A 20,449-nucleotide genomic window follows, 5' to 3' on the forward strand; every position below is an offset into this window, starting at 1 on the left:
GTCAATGAATTTTTGAAAAAAATAATAGGACTGCATTAAATCTCTTGTATATAAAAATAAACAGACATAATTTGCTTAAATTTATGTAAAATATGGGCCTACAATACAACTGCAAAAATTAATTGAAGTTGTGTGCAAATATAGCCTCTAAAGGACACACCTTTAAGATAAGAAATTGTTATACTGCTAATGGCATTAACTGTCTTGTGTGTGTGTGTGTGTGTGTGTGTGTGTGTGTGTGTGTGTGTGTGTGTGTGTGTGTGTGTGTTGAGAGAGGGAGAGAGAAAGAGAGAGAGAACAAATTTAGGTCAGTCACTCATTAACATTATTCATGGTGGGCAATCCACGAGGAAGGAGGAATGCAAAGATGATAGTTTCGAGAAATATGATAGAATTGATAAAGTATCTGAACTGGTCCACTAAAATAATATCATCAAAAATTATTTTTCTGTAAGAGTGTGTTGTGACTCGCCGATCATTCAAAGCGCCGCCGCGCAATTACGCGCGTCCTCTATGTGCGGCGCTGTCTGCCAGCCATGCAGCAGCTGCGCCACCTAAGCGGCCCGCCGAGCAGCGGCTGGTAGACTGGGACTCGGTGCTCATTCGAATGCTAACGTGTACACATGTCTTGCTTGTCAACTTACTCTGTGACTTATATGTGTTGTGTCGTTCTGAAATATATGTGTTAAACTTGATGTTATAACAGAGTGATTGATTTTTATTTGGTCCCACATGATTACATTTTGTAAAGAGTGTGTACTTCTAATGTAGGACAGATCTTAAAATATTTAGAATACAAGTTATAATGTGATAGTAATTTTGTAGCTACATATACTCTACAATTATATTTCTTAAGAATCATTTAACTACTTTTTAAATCAAATGACAACAACACAGTCCTAAAAGAAAATGTTAGATATGATCATTTTATATTTAGCAGTATGTTTATATTCAGGTATAAATGTTACTTCCAAACACTATTTCACATGAGTAAATACAAACAATTACTTAATGACAATAAAACATTTCCTGTTGTTCACATTAACACTGCTCTACTCTGTGAAATTTTTTTTACACGAAATAACCCATAAGACATTTCTCAAACTTCCTTTCAGCTTTTGTATCCCATACAGCCTTAGGTAGACACTTTTCCATATGTGTGCCTGAATACTGAGGACATATTAAACAACTATCAGTCTGTGTAGTATACTTCTCAGCCATTCTTTATTTATACATAGACTGAAACATTAATATCTTTAAATTTTGGAGGGCAGTTTTGCATGAATCTCCTTTCTGTTCAGAATGATCCTAAAATGAGAAGAGCCTTGCCCCCCACCCCCCAGTCTTCTGACTGGTTTGATGTGACCCGCCATGAATTCCTCTCCTGTGCCAACCTTTTGATTTTGAAGTAGCACTTTTTGTTGCAACCTGTGTCCTCAATTACTTGCTGGATGTATACAAATCTCTGCTGCCTCCCCCTACAGTTTTTGCATTCCACAGCTCCCTCTAGTACCATGGAAGTTATTCCTTTCCCTACCAGTCTTGCTGAGAACCTCCTCATTTCTTACCTTATCAGTTCAACAATTCAGTATCTTTGTGAAGCACAACATCTCAGATCCTTTAATTCCCTTCTGTTCCAGCTTTCCCACAGTCCATATTTCACTACCATACAATGCTCTGCCATGAATGTACATTCTCAGAAATTTATTCCTCAAATTGAAGCATATATTTTATACTAGTAGACTTCTCTTGGCCAGGAATAAAAAGTCCATTAAATGCTAATAATGGATGCTAACTAGAGAATCAGATTGTTAGCAAGAGAATGTGAGAAAGGAAATAAAAGGTCTGCCAGAATAAAATCTCTGTATTACATTTATTTCTACTTTGTGCCCTAGAAAGTAATGCAGAAACCATTTATGGTATGGCTGCAGAAAACGTAGTTAACAGTAAACCAACTTTTACTTTACCCATAATTTATGTGGGGGAGATTTGAATAGTAGGGTGTCAAAGTCTTTGAAGATACCTCTTGAAACCATACTGTTAAAAAATCTAAATTTTTGTTGGCTTTTGTTTTAGTGTAACAGATACTTTATTGCCCACAAGGCATTTTTAGGGTGCATAAACTGTGGTGACAGTAATCAGTTTTATTTGGAATATTATATCATAAATACACACACTTTTGAAAAGAAGTGTAATAAAAAAAGAAATACATCAGCAAAAATCTGTGAGGTTTGTATGTAGCTTAATAACTTGTCACACAATTCAGTTAAATGAAACTACATGGTTCCAGAGATATTTTCAAGTCTCAGGCATCTATGATGTATATATGGAGATTGAACAAACAAATGAAAATTGTTATAGAGACTGAACACATGTCTCCTGCTCATTCCTGGCCTTTGTACAAGTTTCTATTCATTGATTCAGTCTGCATATATACATCATAGATGCCTGAGACTTGAAAACGTCTCTGGAACCATATAGTTTCATGTAATTAAATCACCTACACATGGGTTTCAGGCAGGATTCCTGTTTCATTTGATGCTGAGACTCTGCAATGCTGTTTGAGTTTTGGGGAATAGCTAGTGGGCTGAAGTAGTGTGTTTACATTTTACAGCATGTGGTTGTAGCTGTAGCGGTTATAAGGCTAAGTAATGACAAAGCTGTTTGTGCACTGTTATACAGATATTAAATTTAATAGTTTTCAGTGGTGTTTCATGCTGTTTGTGGCAAAATAACGATTTAAAAAAACTTTTGCAAACATTTGCTCGCTATGTTTTTTAGAGATTTCTGTGCATTGAAGTTGATTAGTAAATTTTGTGCGATAGTTTTCAGTGGATGTTTCGTACTGTTTGTAAGAAAATATTTTAGTAAAATTTTCAGTCACTGTTTTAGCTTTGTTGAGTGTTTCAGTGGCCACTCGAATTTTCAGTTTTAGCTAGTAAATTTTGTGAAGTTTTGTTGGTATTGGTATTGGTATTAGTTGTGGTTCAGTAGTATTAATAAAAGTTGTTGCCTTTTTAGTAGAGAGATAATTTTAATTTCAAGATCAATATTCTTAGTTCTACAAATAGTTCTACTAGTGTAACTGACCTTAGGTAACGTAGGTGTTCAGTTTTATTCAGTAACTGTAAAATTTCAGCATGAGTGAGAAGTGTGACCTCTGTCATAGATTTGAGAGTAGTGGGTTATGGTGTGGGATTTGTTCAAAGTATTTTGATTGGGGGGAATGCAGTGGGGAAGCCAGTGGGCATTCAAGTGAGACCCTCTCCTGGCTATGTAGAAACTGTAGTAGAAATAAGTTGATAGAGTAGCAGAAGCATAAGATCTGTGCCATTATGGTGCAGTTACAGTACACAAAAGTGGAACTAGACAGGTTGAAGAGAGTGAATGGTGCTGGGGAATGGGAACTGGCAGTTGGCAAGAAGATAGCTAGCAGGAGGAGGCATATAGACAGTTGTACTTTGCGTGTATACGATTTGCGATTTGACCAACTGTCAGAGTTGAGAGGGGTCTCTTGTAGCTGTAGCTGTAGGTGTAGGAAACATGCAGCATTCCTCAGCAGTTAGAAGGCCTAAGGCAGTTGCAAAGTCTAGCAGAAAGAAGAAGGTTCTGCTGTTAGGTAGTTCACATGGTAGAGCTGTGGGCCAGCAGTTGCAGCAAATGTTGGGGAGTGAGTACCATATCATCAGCATTGTGAAGACTAGTGCAAGGTTGGCTCATGTGCCTGACAGCATAGGGGAGTTATATAGGAATTTTACAAAGGAGGATCAGGTAGTGATAGTGGGTGGAGCAGGGAAAAGTCTTGATAGGAACAGGGAATATGATGTAGGTGGTGACCGAGTAAAGATAGATACTCAAATTGGTGGCATTAATGTGCATTTGGAGCAGCTGTTTCAGCGTCATGATCGGCGTCATCTTAATGTGGCTCTTAGGTTGTTAATATGGGGCTGGAGAAGGCACTGATCGCAGAGGGCATGGGTCACAATCCAATGATGCCAGTTGAGTCTATCAGTAGATCGGGTTTCACTAGGCATGGCCTGCACCTCAATAGAAATGGGAAGGGGAGGCTGGCGAAGCTTATAGGTGACAGTGAAGGTCATTGAAAAATTCCTGTAGTAGTTGGTGTTAGAGCTGCACCATTTTTAGATTGAAGTCAGCTGATACTTAGAGGGACTTCCTTTAAAAAGATATACCTAGGGAATCACCTTCGGAGGATGTCATGTTTCCAAGTAGAGAAGGAACTAGCATATTTCATCAAAATATGAGATATTAGAGATTGAAGTTAGTGAAACACATACAGATGTTGACTCTGAAATTATTGGTATATCGGAGCACCATTTAAATAATTTGACAATTCAGATGCTTCCTTTACCAGGACACAGATTAGCTGTCTGTTTTTTAAGAAGTTCCTTGGGAAGTGGGGGAGTGGCCATGTACGTAAAAAAACAGTATCCATTAGCCCACACATGAATCACGGCACTGCACTGAACAGGTATTTGAATGTTGTGTGGGGGCAGTTGAGTTTAGTGAAACTAAACTTCTAATTGTTTTTTATAGATCCCCTAACTCTGACTTCAGAGCATTTCTGCTTAACCTAGAGGGGGTTCTTGATTCACTTTAAAGGAAGTACCATAAATTAGTTATATGTGGTGACTTCAGTATTACTTTTGTGTATGATCGTGCAAGAAAAAGGATGTTAGTAGATCACCTAAACTCATATGCTCTGATGCAAACTGTGTTTTTTCCACCTACGTTGGAGGGAAACAGTAGCATAGCCTTAGACAATATTTTTATTCATTCTTCATTACTGGATCGACATTCTGTTAGTAAAAGCGTGAATGGTCTTTCAGACCATGATGCACAAATTTTAACACTAAAAGGCTTTTGTTCTCAAACAAATGTCACATATAATTACAAACTATGTAGGAAAGCTAATCCCGTGGCAATAGAGATTTTTAAACCTCATCAAGGAACAAGAGTGGCAGGATGTTTATAGTGCCAATAACAGAGATGACAAATATAATGCTCTTTACCTCATTTCTCATGCTCTTTGAAAGTTGCTTTCAATTAGAACGTTCTAAATAGGGTATTAGCAGTAAAAGGCAGCCTGGTTGGCTGAATTTTGGGATAACGATATCATGTAGACAGAGTGTGAATTATATCAAAATGTTAGAAGTAATCACAGTCAGGCTACAGTAGCCCATTACAAACAGTATTGTTAGGTGTTTCAAAATGTTATGAGGAAGGCAAAGAGTAAGTTTGTGGTATGCAAACAGAATAGCTAATTCACAGGATGAAATTAAAATCATATGGTCAGTTGTGAAGGAAGTGTTTGGCCAGCAGCACAAAGTTGACCATATAAAGTAGTAAAAATATTTATGTTACTATTAAATCAGATATATGTACAGTTTTTAACTATCATTTTCTGATCATTGCTGTTGAATTAAATAAAAACTTAGTTTCTTCAGGGAATCATATAACTCTCTAGGCAAATGCCTTTCTGAGACTGATGTCTGAAATATTCCTCTGTGATACTGACAAGGGGGAGATTGAGTCAATAATTAAATCACTGAAGACTAAAGACACTCATGGATATGATGGAGTGCCTAGCAGAGTATTAAAGTACTGTGCTGCACATGTTAGCCCTGTATTTAGCCATATTTGTAATTTTTCCTTTATGAATGGTCAGTTTCCTGAATTATTAAAGTACTCAGTAGTCAAGCCCATTTATAAAAAGATAATTCAGAATGATCCTAAAATGAGAAGAGCCTTGCCCCCCACCCCCAGTCGTCTGACTGGTTTGATGTGATCCGCCATGAATTCCTCTCCTGTGGCAACCTTTTGATTTTGAAGTAGCACTTTTTGTTGCAACCTGTGTCCTCAATTACTTGCTGGATGTATACAAATCTCTGCTGCCTTCCCCTACAGTTTTTGAAAAGACAATGTTAGACCTATTTCTATGCAATCAGTGTTTGCTAAAGTTATTGGAATGGCTGAGTATGTAAGGATAATTGATCATTTTATATCACACAATTTGCTATCAAATGTACAGTTTGACTTTAGAAGTCATTTAACAACTGAAAATGCTATATTCTATTTTCTCTGTGAGGTACTGGATGGGTTAAATAAAAGGTTTCAAACACTAGGCACATTGTGACTTCTGAAATTTTCCCGGCGTATTTCTTCTTCTAATAATTTCCGGGTATGCAGCCGGATCCCGTCGACATTCTGCCACGATATTTCGGCCCAGAGACGTCCGGCCATCATCAGGTGAGTACACAACTACTGAAGAGCCCAGGTGCAGTCGCAGTATTTATGCCGAATCTCGCGCATGTGAAATGTACTGGCATCCTACAGCGCATGTCAACACCTGACGCATGCGCTGTAGGATGCCAGTACATTTCACATGCGCGAGATTCGGCATAAATACCGTGACTGCACCTGGGCTCTTCAGTAGTTGTGTACTCACCTGATGATGGCCGGACGTCTCTGGGCCGAAATATCGTGGCAGAATGTCGACGGGATCCGGCTGCATACCATGAAAATTATTAGAACTAGGCACATTTTTTGATTTAAGTAAGGCATTTGATTGCGTTCAGCACAAAATATTGTTCCAGAAGTTGGACCATTACAGAATACGAGAAGTAGCTCACAATTGGTTCACCTCTTACTTTAACAACAGGCTGAAAAAGGTCATTATTCAAAGTGTTGAGAATGGATGTGATGTGGGGTCTGCATGGGGTACAGTCAAATGGGGGGTGCCCCAGGGATAACTGTTGGGGACATTCCTGTTCCTTATTTATATACATGATATGCCCTCTAGTATTATGGGTAATTTTAAAATATTTCTGTTTACTGATGGCACTAGCTTGGTAGTAAAGGATGTCGTGTGCATCACTGGCTCAGTTTCAAATAATGCCGTTCATTACATAAGTTCACGGCTTCTAGAAAATAAACCAATGTTAAATCACAGTAAGATTAAGTTTTTACAGTTTCTAACACACAATTCAACAAAACCTGACCTTTCCATTTCACAGAATGGACATATGATTAGTGAAACTGAACAGTTCTAGGTGTTCAGATAGATAGTAAACTGTTGTGGGAAGCCCATGTTCAGGATCTTGTTCAAAGACTTAATGCTGCCATTTTTACTATTCGAATGGTATCTGAAGTAAGTGATTGTTTAATATGAAAATTAGTCTGCTTTGCTTATTTTCATTCGCTTATTTTGTAAGGTATTATATTTTGGGGGAACTCTTCCCATTCAAAAAGGATATTTTTGGCTCAGAAATGGGCAGCTCAGGCAGTAAGTGGTGTAAGTTCATGAACCTGTTGTTGGCCCCTGTTCACTAGTCCATATTGTCCTCTCTATACATTTATTCTTTACTGTTGTTTCTTGTTAACAATGTCAGATTATTCCCAAGAATAAGCAGCCTTCACTCAGTTAATACTCGGCAGAAATCCAACCTGCATTTGGATCGGACTTCCTTAACTCACGTGTAGAAAGGCATGCAATGTACTGCTGCATCCATTTTTCATAAGCTACCACAAGAATTTAAAAATCTTGCCAGTAATCCACACGCTTTCAAACTGAAACTGAAGAGTTTCTTCACGGGTTATTTATTCTATTCTGTTGAGGAGTTCCTTGAAAAATTAAGCTGATATTTATATTGTTGATTGCATTGTGATTTCATGTACTGACATGTTCCATGACCTTGGAGATTTGCTCCTCAATTTGGTCCTTAAGAAAAAGTGAGAATGGGAGTTTGTATTGAGGAAAGACACGCTAGATAGCTCATTGCGGTTGTGCAAAGCCAATGTGCCAGGGTGGCATTGTGGTTAGGGCATCTCCCCTAGTGAGCCAGAGACCTGTGTTCGAATTCTGGCTTTGGTACAAATTTTCATCCATTGCTTCACTTTACATATGTACACAACTTAAAGTGTTAATCAAATAATGGAAACACCACAGAAATGCCAGGTGGGAATATCAACAGTGTAGGAATAGGCAGATTGCTAGTCTTAGTTATCTAACTTTTTAAAAAAGCTATTGCAATAGTCATGACCTAACTGCACTGTCTGCTTTAAGTAAATATTCTGGTCATCACATACATTTTTCTGTGACATCACCATAAAGAAATTTACATAACTTAATATGTTGACTGCCACAAGAACACTGCCAGACACAGCAGAACCTCACACTTGATGCCCTATGCCCTGCTGTTTCCACAAGCTCCATTCTTTTAGCACAATATATCTTCGGCTGGCATGTTTTTAACACAATCACAGCCACATGCAGCTTTTTGATTAACCATATACTGTGGATGAACGAGTCCTATAAATGTGATTTTGCACTGACAACATATTGTCAATTTAGCCTTAGTCACAGTTGTGACTTCTTACAGTTCTACTTGATGTAAATTTCTTGCAGTACTGTGCATAGATTTGTATTTTTTGATTGAGTTGATGCAAGCATACATGAAATCAGGTACAATACATTGTTCAACATTCTCTAGGATCAAACAAAGCAAGCACAGTGTCAGGAAATATAAAAGGGCACTGTCTGAAAAGAAAAGACAACAGAAGTAGAAAAGTCCAAGTGAGATTCCAGGAATGTTGCTTGAAGATTTCTGAAACCTGTGAAAGGTCTGAAGCTTTGGAATGAGTGAAGGGAGGTAGCCACACTCTATGAAAACTGCAATACATGACTCTGCCCATCTTGATATTCATAGATGCACTATTGCTATGTTCCTGCATCCTCAGTTCTACATGCCTAGTTAACTGTGTATTGAATACAAAATCATTTTATTTCTTTTTGTTTATAATTCATTTATTGTTTACAACTAGTTTTTGTTTGTAATTCTCATCAACAGATAACTAACATGCAGTATTCAGTGCCCCCATGGTGTGATGAGTTCACTTATTTACACTGAGAGGTGACATATCTGCAGGCATCCTAGTTTCTTTATTTCTTTCAAACTTTTGACCTATAAGTGACATCTATGCTAAGAATAAACCTGTAAAACTGGTGTGTCTGTGTGGTTTTGTATTTGAAAAAGATTCTCCAAAACTACTTTACAAATTTTCATTGGGTTTTCACAGGTAACTTGAGCATAGCTTGGGACACCAAATAGGCTTTATTTCATCAAAATTGGATCATGGGAAAAATATATGGTAATTGAAAGTTTTATCTGTACTAATACTATAAATACGAAAGTAACTCTATCTGTTGCGTTTCATGACTAATGTGGAGAACTGATTTTGATGAAATTTGGTATAGAGATAGCTTGAACCCCGAAAATTAACATATACTACTTTAGAAAGTGTGTAGTACAGTATACTTATTAATTTGAAGAATATTATGTGATACAGAGAAAAATATGTACTCTTTGAAAAAGTTATTTACTGTTTGACTTTCGATGTTTATCAGACTGGTAAAAATGCTTTTATTGGTTTATATGTGCTACATAATATGATTCAAAGTAGTGAATACAGTGTTTATACAATATGAAATGTGTTTAATCCATTCTCACACATGCATAATGTACACGTTTGTATAACTAGCTTAGCGCCTGTTTCTTTGTGGGTGTGGACTGTATGGTCTACACAATTTTTTTCTTTTGTTGTTTGTTTGTGTATTTGTTATTCTTTGATCAGATTTTTATGTTGTTCACAAATTGCAGCACCTTCTAAACTTTTCATGTTAGTTAAGGCCATAGAAGCACAGTCTTTTCCGAATATACTTCTGACCAAAAAGCAGTTATGTATCTGGAGTCCAAGTTTTTGTTTATCATGCCTCCTGCATTCTTGTGGTGCTGTTTCCATAGAAACCTTCGTCCTCTAACACATATTTCTTGATATATAACTGAGAAATGAAATACAAATTTTGTAGATGTAGCTTTAAAAATATCACTTTGCCACAAAGAAAAATAATCCTAATCCTACTCCTAATGATCCAACTCCCCAAGACACTATCCAAATTGAACCTTGTCTGGAACAGTTCTGTCCTCCATCACAGTGGAACCCACCTCCTCTTCCTCAAAATCACCCTCTCCAAACCTTTCAGGAATTTCTCACTTCCAGCCTTGCCTCTCAATCCTTCTTGAAAAATCTTAATCCTACTCCCAACATCACCACTGCTGAACCCCAGGCTATCCGTGATCTGAAGGCTGACCAATCCATTGTCATTATTCCGGAGCATGAGGGTTCCATGACTTGGTACTTGATCGTCGGGAGTATGTGGCTGAGGGACTGCGTCAGCTTTCAGACAACACTACATACAAAGTTTGCCAAGGTAATCCCATTCCTGATGTCCAGGCGGAGCTTCAAGAAATCCTCAGAATCTTAGGCCCCCTACAAAACCTTTCACCTGACTCCATCAACCTCCTGACCCCACCGACACCCCACACCCCTACCTTCTACCTACTTCCTAAAATTCACAAACCCAATCATCCCGGCCGCCCCATTGTAGCTGGTTACCAAGCCCCCATAGAACATATCTCTGCCTACATAGATCAACACCTTCAACCCATTACATGCAGTCTCCCATCCTTCATGAAAGACACCAACCTCTTTCTCGAACGCCTGGAATCCTTACCCAATCTGCTACCCCTGGAAACCATCCTTGTAACCATTGATGCCACTTCCTTATACACAAATATTCCGCACGTCCAGGGCCTCGCTGCAGTGGAGGACTTCCTTTCACGCCGATCACCTGCCACCCTACCTAAAACCTCTTTCCTCATTAGCCAGCTTCATCCTGACCCACAACTTCTTCACTTTTGAAGGCCAGACATACCAACAATTAAAGGGAACAGCCATGGTTACCAGGATGGCCCCCTTGTACGCCAACCTATTTATGGGTCACTTAAAGGAAGCCTTCTTGGTTACCCAGGCCTGCCAACCCAAAGTTTGGTACAGATTTATTGATGACATCTTCATGATCTGGACTCACAGTGAAGAAGAACTCCAGAATTTCCTCTCCAACCTCAACTCCTTTGGTTCCATCAGAGTCACCTGGTCCTACTCCAAATCCCATGCCACTTTCCTTGATGTTGACCTCCATGTGTCCAATGGCCAGCTTCACACATACGTCCACATCAGACCCACCAACAAGCAACAGTACCCCCATTATGACAGCTGCCACCCATTCCATATCAAACAGTCCCTTCCCTACAGCTTAGGTCTTCGTGGCAAATGAATCTGCTTCAGTCCTGAATCCCTGAACCTGAAAACAGCTTTCGCATCCCGCAACTACCCTCCCGACCTGGTACAGAAGCAAATAACCAGAGCCACTTCCTCATCCCCTCAAACCCAGAACCTCCCACAGAAGAACCCCAAAAGTGCCCCACTTGTGACAGGATACTTTCTGGGACTGGATCAGACCCTGAATGTGGCTCTCCAGCAGGGATACGACTTCCTCAAATCCTGCCCTGAAATGAGATCCATCCTTCATGAAATCGTCCCCACTCCACCAAGAGTGTCTTTCCACCGTCCACCTAACCTTCGTAACCTGTTAGTTCATCCCTATGAAATCCCCAAACCACCTACCCTACCCTCTGGCTCCTACCCTTGTAACCGCCCCCGGTGTAAAACCTGTCCCATGCACCCTCCCACCACCACGTACTCCAGTCCTGTAACCCGGAAGGTGTACACAATCAAAGGCAGAGCCACGTGTGAAAGCACCCACGTGATTTACCAACTGACCTGCCTACACTGTGACGCATTCTATGTGGGAATGACCAGCAACAAACTGTCCATTCGCATGAATGGACACAGGCAGACAGTGTTTGTTGGTAATGAGGATCACCCTGTGGCTAAACATGCCTTGGTGCACGGCCAGCACATCTTGGCACAGTGTTACACCGTCCGGGTTATCTGGATACTTCCCACTAACACCAACCTATCCGAACTCCGGAGATGGGAACTTGCTCTGCAATATATCCTCTCTTCCCATTACCCACCAGGCCTCAATCTCCACTAATTTCAAGTTGCCACCACTCATACCTCACCTGTCATTCAACAACATCTTTGCCTCTGCACTTCCGCCTCGACTGACATCTCTGCCCAAACTCTTTGTCTTTAAATATGTCTGCTTGTGTCTGTATACGTGTGGATGGATATGTGTGTGTGTGCGAGTGTATACCCGTCCTTTTTTCTTCCTAAGGTAAGTCTTTCCGCTCCCAGGATTGGAATGACTCCTTACCCTCTCCCTTAAAACCCTCATCATTTTGTCTTTCCATCTCCTTCCCTCTTTCCTGGTGAAGCGAAAGCTTGAATTTTGTGTGTGTGTTTGTGTTTGTGTTTGTTTGTGTGTCTATCAACATACCAACGATTTTGTTTGGTAAGTTACATCATCTTTGTTTTTAGATATATTTAAAAATACTTTAGTAGTTCTTGTCTCATCATGGTACCAGTTTCATTATGCCTTGTACAAAGAAGTCCTTTTGGTTGGAGTAAGACTGTCTGCTCATTTCACTTCCATATCTGTTGCCAGGCCAGGAATTTCTTCATGGGACCAAACAGATGAAAGTCCATTGGTGTAAGGTCCACATTGTATGGTTGGTGCTGGAACACCTCCCACACATATTTGATGATTTTCTCACAAACAGAAGCAGCAACATGGAGACGAAGTGGTTGTCTGTCAGGTTCTTAGGCACCCAGCTACCACTAACTTTACAAAAGTTCAGTGTATCATGAACAGTACTGTACACCACACCATAGAAAATGTTGGACTGCTGTGATAAGGGTCACAGTTATACATACCACCCATTCAGAATTGCTGCCTCAATGGTTCTGACATACTGCAGGGTTGCAGAGATTACTGCCCACCTGGAGCATGGTGGATCACTAATTTTCACATAGCCCTCTTGGAAGAATGCACACCACCTTGAGAAATTGTACAGTCCATACAGTCCCCCATACACACCACACATGTTCCTGTGAGTTTAACTTGGTTTATGCCCTTTGGCCCACAAATATCAAAATACACTTCACTACTCTTCACAAGTTGATGACAGTACCATGCACACTATGTTTGATTCATAGTTCAGACTTCTCTTGCTAGAACTGCCCATGAAACCAAACACCCTGTGTAGCGCAACCTTTAAACCACATTGCTGTGAAATTTCAACATTCCAGCTTCAATATCAGAGGGGAAATAATTATTGTGCATTACTTTCTGATCCTCCCTCACATTTCTTTATTTCTGACTGAGAGCACAAATACCAATTTTGTTTTACTAGCAATATATTTTCAAAAAACCTTTCATCCCCTATTTCACCCACTTAGGGGAGGAATTTCAAAAAATAGCTTCTTAAATGATGTCTACAGTATAAGATTGACACTCTCTCTAAATTTCAAGTTTTATTCCTTCACAGTTTGGGCTGGGTGGTGATGAGTCAGTACGTCAGGACATTGCCTTTTATATACTTAGATTTTCAGCTACTTCAGTAACACAATGCATAGATACATACTCCTGCTCATGACCCTCTATATGCACTGATCTGCAGTGATGCTGTGCTTGCCGATGCATCTTGTGTTGGGATAGCTTGGGAGGATGAGAGTGGAGAGCATAATATGAGCAATGCCTACCCAGACACACACACACACACACATGTGAAAGCAGTTGATGATACTGAATGTACAGTGGCTTACTTACTCAACGCCACTCATTATAACAAAGCTACTGATATGAAAGCACTGCTGCAGGTGACAGCTAATGTATAAATATGGATAGGGTAAAATAATTTAATTGAATGTGAATTCCAATTTTTTATTATTATTGTGGACTTGCTTGGTCTGGCATGTACTGGCCTGGTCAGGAAGTGTGGCCACCAGTGCGCACTTTGTGACAGATGTCAGGTTCTGCTATGTTGCTGGTGAGCTAGTGATGGTCAGTTTGTTAATAGAGGAACGTATTTTAACATAGCTTCAATTTTTGCTTAGAACTTTCCTAAGCGGCAATGACTCTGCTTCAACAGGTAACACATTAAGCTTACTCAGCTCTGGAAATCTGTGCTGTATTTTGGACTCTTGATAACTTAGTTTGTTCAGTTTCTCTTTTCTGAATGATGAAGATAGGCCTACAGTGATCCAGTTTCTTAGTGTTTGTTGTAATTGCAACAAATTTCTTGTATCATATTAATACACTTTTCCCCTTCTGCTTACTTGCTTTACATTTATAATTCTTAATATATGTGGAATGTTTTGCTCTTAGCAGGATTTCTCATTGTGTTGACCTGAAGACAAGAATATTGGCTTATTTTGCATTCTTTTATTCCTTGTTGCCTAAGGAATTATCTTCTAGATTAGTGCCCCTGAACAGTTATTCACCAGTCGACCATACATATTACAGAAGCCTTTTTGAGGTTCTTGAAGCTCTTGCACTCACTTTTCAGTACACTTACTCCTTAATGGTTTTTTTCTGATAGTAGAAACCAGTTTCAGGTCAACTGTGATCTGCAGAATCACAATAAAAGATGCCGAAATACACTGCCTGGATAAAAAAAGAAAATCTGGAGCACCCAGAAGACCTTGTCAGCTGTTGGGGTAACTTCATACATGTACCAACCATTAGCTGGAATGTAAATGATAAGTTGCTATTCTCTGTGAAAGGTAGAATAGCCACCAGTGTGTTTTTTTGTTGACTGTGTTTAGTGTTCTTACCAGGCCTATTAGTGTCTGTAGAGGGTGTGAACAGCATCAGATGTTGAGTGATCACTGTGAAGGAGTCTTAGATAGAAGTGTTCCCAGTGCTGTATATGACCACTTTATTCATTAGCGAAAACTTTTGGATATTAATTGGTCCACCTTTTTATCTCTTCATGACCACCGATCTTGAAAAGCTCAGACTTTGTTTTCCAAATTCTGCTGTTGTCACTGGAAGTATCTAGTTTGCTATAATATATAATTCTGTAAATGACTATGATCATTCTCTAAATAATGTGCTGTATGTTCTTGGTTCCAAATACATTAATTCTTCACATTAAAATATGTTTTTTCAGGAGCACTACAATAATCTTTCACTCTCATTGTGAAATATCAAAACTGACAACTCAAAATACAACAGAATGAATACACATTTTAAATTCATTCGTTCAGTCTAGTCCCTTTTCCTACTGTCATCTGTGCCTCATGCTTCAGGACTAATGAGCCTCTCTGACGCTGCAGGACAATGATTGATTGGCCAGGTATAAACACCACTGCCAGGTACTGCCGCTTGCTTAGTTAATGCTACTGTCGTGCCACTTCGAAGACACATATCATCCCTGCAGATCTCTTGCCATGTGTAAATATACAACAAAAACATGCACAACGGTTGCACTCTCCTACCATCAAAGTACTATGTTGTCTTGTAGTTCATGGTCTCATTCATCGACAAGGTAGATTTTATGTCTGCCTGGAGTGGCAAACATAAGTTGGAATTGGTAGCAGGACGTGACCGGTGTGTGACGCAAGATCTGATGGCCGATGAAAGATTAGTCTCAAAGTAAGGCGCTGGCGATCAGGAAGATTACTTATCTTTATTCTCCACACTGAAAACAGGCACCGTCTATTGCTCTCATAGTAAGTAGGTATGTAATTAAGTTAACAATACAATTCACAGATCCACAGTGCAATCCAAATTGTAACTAAGTTCTAAGCCCAAGGTTGTCATATAAGATCTATACAATAACACTTCAATAGTAACACAGCTAGCGAGCAAGAGCGAGTTGCCCTTGCATCAGGTCTGTGCTCCCGTAATATCTTGTGGCCGTAGAGGGAGCTGCGGGCAAAAAACTATTGAATGGCGTGACATCTTCAGCCGGAGACAATGCCACGAATCTCCAGCGGTCGCGACGTGAAGCTAAGGCCAACCACCGCGCATGTGCGGCCGTGCCGAGCGATGGCAGGGCACGCTCGATTCGGTTAGGTTTGCAGGCATAGCATTATACATAAGAATACATATCACTTTTCCAAAGTGATAGTAAGCCATAAGATGCTGCATAATCGTGTAAGACAGTGATCGAGTTTGAAAGAGGCTTCATTACGGGTCTCCATTTAGGCAACTGGTTGAATAGTGCAATAACAAGATATGTGGTGCATTTGGATGTGACAGTGGCCCAATGTTGGACTGCAGGGGAACGTGAGGGCAGGCATATTCATCGTCCAGGTTCTGGTAAACCATGTCTGACCATCACAAGGGGCCAGTGTCACACTGTGCACTAAAGACATCATAAACCCTTCACATTTGCATCTGCCATCTGAGAAACGTTAATTCTATAACATTCTGTGTCATCCCACACTATGGTCACAGACTAGTAGCAGGCAGAATACAGATTTACCATTCCACACTTAGGCTCCTGTTACAGCACAATTCAAATGGCTGCATTTGGAATGGTGCCATGACTGGGAAGCACGGGCTGCTGATAAATGACATCACTTTGTGTTCAGCGAGGACTCACAGTTATGTACTAATTTGGATGACCATTGGCAACAACTTAGGGAGAGATCACAATCCTCCTTTGTTTTGGAGAGACATATGTTACTGCTGGTGATGTTACTCCTAGTATAATGATATGGGTAGCAATTGGGTATGATTTCAGGTCACTACTGATAGTGACTCTCCTGATGGCACAACTGTATGCAATACACACACTCTGTCCTCATGTGTTACCTCTCATGTGACAATATTGTGTAGCCATTTTTCAGCAGGACAATGCTCATCAATACATGGTATATGCGTCTATGAACTGTCTGCATGATGATGATTTACTTCGTCCCAGTGCCAGTATCTGGTATATGAAGATAAGTTATAACAGCTGTGGTTCAGCTTGTCTCAGTAGAGGATGCAATGGGTTTATGACATCGTTTCCTACAGATTGTCTTGCATCCAGGCCAGAATGTGTAACATCATACTGATGAGTGAAATTATACTGCCAGGTTCTTTGTAAATTTGGTTCAATTTTGTAATCACCAAAATAGCATCACACACCCTCTTAACCAGTGAAACTTCATTTCCTTCCCTTCTTGAATTCTGGGTGCTTCACTTTTTTGCTGTGCAGTGTAATTTGCTTGTAGACTTGGCTTCCTTGTCTAGTTATGAGTGGAGCTATGTACTCTGCTGCATCTAACATTAGGCAAGAAATTTAAGATACCTAACAATTATGAAAGAAATAAAAGAACATAACTCATTGGCCTCTCCTTTTATACTTTATATGAAAATCTAGATTCAAGAAGTGATAGTTTTATTAGCTACATGGCATGCGGCTGTGTTCAGTATAAATATGCATGACAAGTAACGTTTTACAGTACGCAGGACTCATTATTTAGAAATGTAGATAACTATTTTCTTGAACCACTGTAATCAAATAAATATGCTACCACTAGGAGATAAACAGGAACTATTTAGTATTACTTGAGAGGGAGCAGCTCTTTTTGTAGTGAAGCTTTCTGTTTAATTTAGCTGACATATGAATCAGTAGTATTAAGCAATAGAGATGGCTTATTGTTAATGTGGCACACAGATTTTCTACAATTTCCTTGTCTTTTATTAATGTTCACCTTGGCTAAATCCATTACCCTGCAGGTTCTCCTGCTTGCTAGGATCTACAGAGCAAGATGACTAAATGAGTGATAGCAAATATCTTCATTGCGCCCCTTGTATGTCTCCATGCTAGGTGATCATGCAGTGAATTATGGTACAAATACATTTCACAGAACCCATATTGTCCAAGAAATCACTGTCACTGAGAGTATATACATTTTCTATGCATTTCATCTATTTTCATGCTGTTTATGGAAAACCATTTCTTGACCATACTGAGTAATCCATCTCTTTCATGCATCCTTTCAGTAGGGTCTTTCCCACAAGAGAAGTAGGTTTTATCATCTACAAAGTCATTGGATCCCAATCTGTTTTGTGAATTCACTTAGCAGAACAACAGTATACAGGCTTCAAATACAGACTACTGCTAGTTTCTGTGGCTGATTTAATGTCTTATGGCTAAGAGCATTCCAATGTAAATGGATAGATAAAAAGTCTACTTGCCAAGTGGCGGCAGGAGAACACGCACACAAAATGGTTTAATTGTCACCCGCTTTTGGAGCCTGTGGCTGCTTTTTCTGGCAGAAGAGTTGAAGGGGAAGGTAGAGGGGTGAAAGAAAAGGACTGGAGAAGTTTAGGGAATGGGGTACTGTTCATAAAACAGAACCCTGAATCAGGGGACACTTACCAGACAGGATGAGAAGAAGAAATTGATTGTTGGGAACTGCACCAGACAAGATTTGAAAACCTGAGAACTTAAAGGTGGAAGACAGGGTAATATGCAACACAAAGATTACTACTAAAACATCATGCATACATTAATAAGAGTGAAAAGGTAAGTGCATTTTATGTAACAGAGGTGGGAGGGGGAACAGCAAAAAAATAGACAGGTCAGAAAATGAAAGACATAGAAAACTAAAATGGAGTGGAGAAAGGAGTAGTTACTGTGAAGAAATCTGAGATGGAAGGAATTAATGTCAATTAAGGCAACCATTTCTTCACAGTAACTATTCGTTTCTTCGCTGTATTTTAGTTTTCTTCACCTTCATTTTCTGGCCCCTCTGTTTTTTACTGTCGACCTTCCCACCTCTGTTACAATGCACTTAGCTTTTCATTCTTAACTTATGCATGATGTTTTAGAAGTCATCTACGTCTTGCATATTACCCTGTCTTCCATGTTTAAGCTCTCAGGTTTTCAAATCTCATCCGGTGCAGTTCCCAACAATCAGTCTTTCCTTCTCATCCCGTCCAGTAAGTCTCCCGTGACCCAGGGTTATGGGTGACTTTTCTGAACTGTACCCCTTTCCCTAAGCCTCTCCAGGCCTTTTTCTTCACCCCTATTCTTTCCACTTCAGCTTTTCTGCCAGAAAAAGGAGCCACTGGCTCTAAAAGCTTGTAAAAATTAAACCTTCTTGTGTGTGTGTGTGTGTGTGTGTGTGTGTGTGTGTGTGTGTGTGTGTGTTCTTGCCATCGCTTGGTGGAGAGATATTTTATCAATCCATTAACATTACATTGTCAATAATTGATTATTTTTCCTTATTATAAGAGCTTTCCAAGATATTTCTGCTCAGGGCTTTCTTTGATCAGATGTTCCATAATGTATTAGTTGCACTATCGCAGACAGACGAGTAACAAAGTTTGTAGTGACACCTCTCCTTGGCAGCACAAGGTTTGGTCACCTTATGTCTAGATGGCTGCAGGTTATTGTTTGATCAAGAATGTGCAGGACACTATAATGTGAATTCAGCTACACACCTTTATTTCTTGCAAAGTTTGCTTAGTAATATCAGTGCCATTTTATTAACTGTGACAATTTATAAGCACACTGAGCCAGAACAGCACCTACAATACTGTGGCAAAGATAACATTGGTTTACAAAATTAAATTTTGCAAAAGTTTTGAGCACCAAAATAGGTTATCCCCATTCATTTAAACCTTCTGACCATGAATCTGGCATTGGTTTTTCCACAGCACCCATAGTTTTTGTATAAATTTTACTAGTTACTATCTAATTGTATTTGGTTTTTGTGTTACTTAAACAAAATGATTTCATCTGTAAATGATAATTTATCAACACAAAGATCTCAAAATACTAACGAAATATTCCAGAATGAGATTTCCACTCTGCAGCGGAGTGTGCACTGATATGAAACTTCCTGGCAGATTAAAACTGTGTGCCCGACCGAGACTCGAACTCGGGACCTATTGCCTTTCGCGGGCAAGTGCTCTACCAACTGAGCTACCGAAGCACGACTCGCGCGCGGTACTCACAGCTTTACTTCTGCCAGTACCTCGTCTCCTACCTTCCAAACTTTACAGAAGCTCTCCTGTGAACCTTGCAGAACTAGCACTCCTGAAAGAAAGGATATTGCGGAGACATGGCTTAGCCACAGCCTGAGGGATGTTTCCAGAATGAGATTTTCACTCTGCAGCGGAGTGTGCGCTGATATGAAACTTTCTGGCAGATTAAAACTGTGTGCCCGACCGAGACTCGAACTCGGGTCCCGAGTTCGAGTCTCGGTCGGGCACACAGTTTTAATCTGCCTGGAAGTTTCATAACGAAATATGTTTTCATATATATCTAAATTATTTTTAGATATTTGGTGGGCCTCGTATGTGAGACACTACTATCCTGCAGTAGTGTCAAACAGCAGTCAGCCTTCATACTTGTTGCACATTGCTGATGATAGTGTAGAATTTGTGGACTGTGATTTATTCGTCTCATAATGTACCTAATCTAAATCATTTGCTTCAGGTACCAGACACACATCAAAATTATGGTGAAATTTCACCATAAACATAGAACAGCTGATGTTAACAAACAGTGTCACAATAATAATAATAAAATTTGGTTATATATACATACAATAAAATCTAACACTTAATTGCTCCTTGCTCAAACTGCCATTTCATTCTCTATGAATT

At 39.6% G+C, this 20,449-nt stretch overlaps 1 protein-coding gene across 1 annotated transcript in view; it reads left to right on the forward strand.

Annotated features, from left to right (window-relative positions):
- Nucleotides 1–20,449, forward strand: part of LOC124551324 — a 198,114-nt gene that overhangs the window by 123,397 nt on the left and 54,268 nt on the right. The window lies entirely within an intron of this gene.

The sequence above is a fragment of the Schistocerca americana genome, chromosome 9 (assembly GCF_021461395.2).
Source record: "Schistocerca americana isolate TAMUIC-IGC-003095 chromosome 9, iqSchAmer2.1, whole genome shotgun sequence".
Lineage (NCBI taxonomy): Eukaryota > Metazoa > Arthropoda > Insecta > Orthoptera > Acrididae > Schistocerca > Schistocerca americana.